Source organism: Meleagris gallopavo, chromosome 2 (genome assembly GCF_000146605.3).
Source record: "Meleagris gallopavo isolate NT-WF06-2002-E0010 breed Aviagen turkey brand Nicholas breeding stock chromosome 2, Turkey_5.1, whole genome shotgun sequence".
In the NCBI taxonomy this organism is placed as follows: domain Eukaryota; kingdom Metazoa; phylum Chordata; class Aves; order Galliformes; family Phasianidae; genus Meleagris; species Meleagris gallopavo.
The window spans coordinates 54402715-54407980 of record NC_015012.2 but is presented as its reverse complement, the minus strand read 5'-3'; the positions used below and the strand labels follow the sequence as shown (position 1 = coordinate 54407980).

The 5266-nt window shown below is 40.2% G+C and overlaps 1 protein-coding gene across 5 annotated transcripts in view; it reads right to left on the bottom strand.

The window, feature by feature from the left end:
- AHI1 (Abelson helper integration site 1) overlaps positions 1 to 691 on the bottom strand; it is a 93127-nt gene extending 92436 nt beyond the window's left edge. For 2 of the 5 annotated variants that reach the window (XR_004158916.1, XR_002112178.2), the window contains exon 1: positions 243 to 690. The gene's annotated coding sequence lies outside the window, so the exon portion shown is untranslated. Of the gene's footprint in view, positions 1 to 242 lie in introns of all 5 variants that reach the window. The other 3 variants (XR_002112177.2, XM_010707320.3, XM_010707321.3) reach the window with 3 other exon arrangements.
- Between the last annotated feature and the right edge of the window lie 4575 nt (positions 692 to 5266).

Sequence of the window (5266 nt, the reverse complement as noted above, 5' to 3'; positions counted from 1 at the left end):
CCCGCCTGTCCGCTCCACGCCGCCACCCCTCCGAGCACCGCCCGCGCGCACCAAACGGCTGCGTCACAGCGCGCTCCGCATCCACCGCCGACCGCCGACCCCCGACTGCCAAGGGGAGCCGGGAGAGACAGCAGCGGGCTGGAGACGGCGGATCCCAATCTGCCCGCCTCTAGACCCCAGCCGTCCGCTGCTTGCCGCAGCCCCGCTTTCCCGCCCGCCCGCGGCGTGAAGACATCACTCACATCGGGCCCGTCCGCCTCGGTGGCACCTCACCGTCACCCCCGTCAGTGGGCTCTCCCTTACACAGCACTCCCCCCTCCGCAGCGTCGCGCAGGTGGTTTGGCCGAAAACAATCCCCGCTGCCAGGGAAACCGCGCGTCTGGCGCATGCGCGCGGAGGGGGGAGAGCGCTGGGTCTCGCTCGGGCAGAACGTGCTCGTGGGTCTTCCTACCGGCAAGGAGCGCATGCGCGAAGTGCCGTCGCCTTGTGGAGGCGGTTGCCTGCGTAGTGGGGGCAGGCGGCCTGGCGGGTGTTTGTGCGCGTGTGGGGCGGTGCTTTGTCGGTCTCGGTGGTGCTGGTGGCTCCCGCGGGCTTTGGCGCCCTGAGGTGGCGGGAGCTGCCCGCCAGCGGGACTACTGGCGGCGCCGCGCGGTGGCTGTGTGCCATGGCTACAACCTAGAGGTGAGGTAACGTGAAGGATTCTGCAATCGTGACATTCGCAGTTCCCAAGGGAACCGTCCCTGCATTCTGTCAAAAGAATGTAGCTCCTGAAATTGTTTACTTATATCTGAAGTACCAGATCCTTTCTTTTTCCAGTAGTTGCTTGCCCTCCCCATTCTGAAATGCATGCGTGCACCTAAGTGATAGGTAGGGAATGAGGCAGTATCACAACTATTGCATTTGGAATAAATATATAGAACTTGTAAGCCAATTAGAATTAGAGTAATTAGAATTACTCCCGAATGAACAGTTTCTATAGAGATCACTCCCAGGTTTACACATATTGTTTGTTTTCCTCATCCTTTGTATTTTCACGCAGTACTTAATATGGCCATTGCTAATTACAGAGAATTAGAATATGTATGAGAATATATGCAAAACTTTTCCAAAATATGATGCTTAGGGTTGTCATCCATGATAGTCTGCTACAGTTCTTCTAAGAGTAAATTTGATGTCAGACATACAATATTAATTCTGAACTAGCATGGGTTGAAAAGCAATCATCTTCACTCCCAAAGTCTACAGAGTTGTATATCAACTCGAGCTGGTGGAGATAGATGATTTAAGCACTATTCTTTCAGATTTATAAGTTTTGTGAGGCTTTAGGAACCCATTGTGAGTCAGTGAGTAGTGAAGACTCCCAGAAGCCTTCTATGTACTATACTGAACTCTAACCTTAGAGATTGCTTGTGAAGTTTCACATTTATCTGGTATAATATTGCATAAGCACTATCCTCCCCCATAAATCAGCCTACATATTGTGCACATACATAGATGTTCTAGCACAGTTGGCAGACTGATCTCAGTGAATAAATGAAATCCTCCTCCATGGAAGACTTTCTGGATCAGTATATGTAGTCTTCTAGTGGAGTCACTGTCATATATCATATATATCATATATCATATATCATATGATAATAATATATCCACAACCAAGGAGGTTGTGAATGCCCCATCCCTGAATGCATTCAAAGCCAGGCTGGATGTGGCTCTGGGCAGCTTGGTCTGGTGGTTGGCAACCCTGCATTTAGCAGGAGGGTTGAAACTAGATGATTTTTGAGGTCCATTTCATCTCAGGCCATTCTATGATTCTATATTAGGAAAATTAATTAACACTGCTTTGCCTTTCCATGGCCACACTGTGAGGGAGAGACAAGGTGACAAGGTTTCATGGTGTATGCTAATACCCCCAATACTGGATTTCAATAACTTCATTGCAGATTAGAGAAGAGCCTAGAATGTTTTCCATATTTCTTCCTATGAAACTCTATGTCTTGTAGATATTCCCATGTGCTTTTTATAATATGTAACACGATCTGCTGATATCAGGCAGTTCTTTAAGTCACAAATGACATTTGCACTACAGCTCAGAATGTTACAATGTGTAACAAAGTCATTGTCACAAATATCCTAATATCCTTTTTTTTTTTCCATTTCCCATAGTAAAATATATTTGGAAAAGATTTAAGCTTCACTTATTACTGCAAAAGCAATGCAAGTCCGGGGGAGCGTCTAAGAGGTCCAGCTCAGAACTTTGACAGCCCAGAAAATCATGGGATGCATTTTGTCTGTACTTGGATGACCTCTGGGTGACCAAAAAAAGTATGCATATTCCAAATGCAATGCATCCTAGCCAAAAACGTACCCCAAAATACTATTCAGCTGGAGAAAAATACTATTTGTGGAGAAAAACAAGACTCCTGAAAAAGAAAGGTCACAGGGGTACATGGAATTTTATTCTCCAGTGAATTGGAAAGTCTGTATTCACTTTATTCACCTTTGAAGTGAAGTAGCTTGTGTATCAAAAGTTTTCCATTACTTCTGTATGAGAAGTAGAAAGGGACATGCACAATGATGTTGTATTGTAGTGCACATTAAGAAAGTTTGCAGATATCACGAGTATTTGAAAATACTGTGGGCATTTTGAAATGATGAAGAATGGATTGTGGCTCTTGTCAGTACCTAACTGACAACAGAAAGGTAAAATCTGTCCCATTCAGGGGACAACCTCTAGGTGTCACTTGAAAGCATGTAATAGAAACTGGATTTGAGATTGGGCAATTTACACAGGTCTAAATATGCAGTGGGATTCTAGCAGAAGTTGTTTGTGAATTATTTTCTCTTCATAGGCTAATATAATTTAGCTTCTGGTGCGTTGGGTGTTCTGAGCAAACAAACTTTTTCATGTAAGTTGAAGCTTGTGTAGTTTATGCGACAACTCACAGAAAAAAATTGGTGATACTGATTAGGAAAAGAAATGCCACAAAAACGTCTAACATCAATTACCAGCTCCTTTAGTAAGCTTAGAAATGAGTCATGCAAGATACTTGATATCCTGAGATCAGTGTATTTCCATGCCAGATTTTAGCACTTTGAAAGGAAATCGTGAGGCCTAGCTATTTTGGAAACCTGATTTTCCCTAAATAGTTGGATAGCGTAACTATGAATGTCAGTACATGCTTATTTGGCAGTGTAGATTTCTATTGGCTTTTCTCAGAGCTTCAGTTCTTTGAGATGAAAAGATTTCCTTGTTAAGTTCAGACTTTGACACAGCCCTTGAAGTTGGTATCTGTAGTTCAGGGGAACACATAAGCATGTAATATACTCAGCCCTTTTTCAGTAAAGGTTTTTTGCATGTGTTTCTGAATGTCCTTTACCCTCATTGATTTTTTTGAGCTGCAGTTATCATTCTAAATTTAAGTAGAAAACTGATTATTTTTCCTTTCTGCTTTGTCACTTTATTGTGGGTGACAATTTCCCCAAAGCTAAAATTTCTGATATGGAGAAGACTTCTTTCACAATTTGCTACAGTTTTTACCTATAGGCTGATAACAGAAAATCAATCAATGTATTAATCTAAATGATAAATCTCCTTTTGTCTATGTGAAGACGTTTTCAGTTTAGGAATCTTTTATGAAGCTTCAGTCTTAGTTGTCTTAGTAATGGAGTGAGTTGGAGCCAGGTTGAAACTAAAAAGTAGCACAATCCTATGATCTGGTGTTAACGGGCAATATTAGATTCCTTATTTTGGACTGAGTAATTCTGTTCTTCATTTTAATTAGGTTGAAGTTTATAGGAAGTTCCTATCAACACACCCTCTTATCTCAGGTTGTGAACTGATGTGTTCAGTTAGCTATTCTTGATAATGTGTTTTATTTTTAGAACACGAAGAAGCATGAGATAAGCTTATTTTGTTTAACTGCCAGAAACTGAGGATGCAGAAGCCATAGATTCAAATTGCCTTTTCAGACAGAGAAGTCATCACCCTCTGCAGCAAAGTTTAGATAGTGATTTCAGTGGGATTAAAGTTTCTCCAGCACTATCTCCTGAACTATAGCTAAAACTCTACTAGTTTTGTTTGTTTGTTTGTTTGTTTTTCCTGTCTTCAGAACAATAATATTTACAAAGTCTTGTGTTCTTGAAAGCAGGTTCTCACCAGGGAAACTGTTTAGAAGCTGCAGGTACCTCGCCACACGATGGCAGAGTAACAGCACTTGTCACTAAGTCTGTTTTTTTCTGAAGTGATTGAAAACACTGGTTATTGGAGCTCATTTTTTTTCCTGCAACTAAGTGCAGCACTATTTAACTTTTCAAAATGTCATTGTTTCCCTTCTATAGTTACTGCATCTTTGCATGCATTTTAATTACATTGTTTTCCTTTTGTGTTATTTTTTCAGTTATACAATATGCTTTAATTAAGAATAATGATGAAAGAATAATGAGAGCTTGGTTCTGCTGTATATCCCTATTGTATCCTATGGTTAATAGTTTTTTATTTGTAGACTACTTGTGGTCTCCATCTTTTCTTAGAAGACCAATGTATTCTTTAAAATGTTTCTGTTGATTTGTATCATTTGTATCATCAGGTCATTTCAGAGATTTTAATTCATAGATTTCTGGTAGGTTCTTATATATTTGTTTTCAGAATATTCAAGCATACTATTTTAATAATTTCTTATCATATTGGAATAATTTATTTGTTAGCATTATTAATATTCATCTCTTTCTGAGCTTCCAGTGGTTTGTTCAATAAAAATCAGTATTCCTGCCAGCAAAAGAGTTCCATTTAACTTCAGAAATACTTCAAATTTCTATTGCAAATGGGCTGTTGGGCAGCCTTATTTTTGTTTGCTTCTAATCCATCTGTCATGGAGTCTTGCTGCAGCTTCACTGAAGGTATCTGAGAGATAAATGAAACAGTGTGAATGTTCATCTTCATTGTGATTTTGCAATGAAAAGATCTGGGATCAAATAAGGTGAGAAATCTCATTTTCTCATGAAATTCTGCTCTCAAACAAATGTGTAGTTTATTTCTGCAATTATGGGCACTGAGTGATTAGGTGACTTTGCCTTTGTTGCATTGGTGCAGTAGTGCAATCAAATTTTGATATTGGCACAGAAAAAAAATAAAACTTTACCTTTAATTTCTCATAAAGGCACCATTCCTTCGAAGTCACATATGTGATTTATAATGATACTTTATAAGTCAATTTACAAATGTGCTCCAAATTTTAATATCTATTTTAATATCCTATTTTGATATCTT